Raw genomic sequence first — 1800 nt, 5'->3', positions numbered from 1 at the left:
TGTAGTCTCAGCTACTCAGGAGGCTGAGGCAGGAGAATGGCATGAACCCGGGAGGCAGAGCTTGCAGTGAGCCAAGATCACGCCACTGCACTCCAGCTTGGGTGACAGAGCGAGACTCCGTCTCAAAAAAAAAAAACAAAAAAAACTGAAGGAAGCTCCAATAATAGTGAGCGGTGTAATACAAATGACACAATGACAAGCATCTTTATAAACATGTATTTCTGACTTTCTAGATAATTGGTGTCCAGCTATACAGTTCTTATTTGCGGGGGCTGGGCCCAGTGGTTTTGGGATGCTGAGGCGTGTGGATCACAAGGTCAGGAGTTCGAAACCAGCCTGACCAACATAATGAAACCCCATCTCTAAAAAAAAATACAAAAATTAGCTGAGCACAGTGGTGCGTGCCTGTGGTCCCAGCTACTCGGGAGGCTGAGGCAGGAGAATCACTTGAATCTGGGAAGCAGAGGTTGCAGTGAGCCAAAATAGTGCCACTGCACTCCAGCCTAGGCGACAGGGTGAGACTCCATCTCAAAAAAATAAAAAATAAAATAAAAAATCCGTATTTGCTGCTACTGTTGGAAACTTTGCTTTCGAAGTCTGACTTTCCTGTTGAAAGGTTGTATTGTTACAGATACCCAGCAGGCAGGGATGTCCTGCAGAGTCCTGGGGACAAATGCTGTCTACATGTCCGTATGAACAGCTGTCTTCTAGACCCCTCCAATTTGGCTTCCTCTTCCTCTGTAAAAGAAAAACACACCCACCAAGTTCCCTAAGGACCAATTCCCTGCCAAAACCAATTTTTAAAAGTCTTTTTAGTTTTTGATATAGCTGGTTGCTATTTTCCTGTAACCTCCATCCACTACTTGGCTTTAGGGAGATGCCCTTTCCTAGCTCACATCTCCCCTTTGGGTCTCTAGTGCTTCTTGCTACATAAATAAGAAGACAGATAATAGTTCGTCTCTTTGCAAATGTCCAACTGCCTTTTGTAACCATGTGTTGAAAAGCTCCATTAGAGCCAAACATTATCGTCTTATGGCAACTGTACAACACTCTTCCTAACTCATGGTGATGAAGATGATATCATAGAAGAAACTAATTATTGAATGTTTACTTGATGCCAGGAATTATGCTAACAATTCTGTGTTCATTATGTCATTCAATTCTCACCTTTCGATATACATCTTATTTTTATTCCCATTTTATAGTAAAAGGGGGATATTTTATAGTAAAATGAGTAAACTGAGGACAAGAAAGTTAAATAATTTTCCACAAATCACCCAATCAAGTAAATGTAAGAGCTGGTATTTGGTCCCAGGCAGTTTGATTCCTGTAGTTTTTAACCACTGCTTTTTCTTGCATAACATCTTTGTTAAATCCTATTTAAATGTATTTTTTACATTATGCTCTGGAAATTCAGCTATATAAATATAAAATATTACAAGCCCCTTGGGAAGAGATTAAATGTCAAAAGGCAAATGCTGCCTGGTGCTGTGGCACATACCTGTAGTCTCAGCTACACTACAGGCTGAGGCAGGAGAATTTCTTGAGGCCAAGAGCTCTGGCCTGGAGTGTGCTATGTCAATCAGGTGTCCACACTAAGTTCCACTGCAGTATGGTGATCTCCCAGGAGTTGTGGACAACCAGGCTGCTTAAGGAGGGGTGAACTGGCCAAGGTAGGAAATGGACAACGTCAAAACTCCTGTGCTGATCAATAGTAGGACTGCACTGTGAATAGCCACTGCACTCCCTCTTGGGCAATGTAGCAAGGCCTCATCTTTTTTTTTTTTTTTTTTTTTTTTT

Source organism: Hylobates moloch, unplaced genomic scaffold (assembly GCF_009828535.3).
Source record: "Hylobates moloch isolate HMO894 unplaced genomic scaffold, HMol_V3 SCAFFOLD_5, whole genome shotgun sequence".
NCBI lineage: Eukaryota > Metazoa > Chordata > Mammalia > Primates > Hylobatidae > Hylobates > Hylobates moloch.
Note: the sequence above shows the minus strand (reverse complement) of the source record.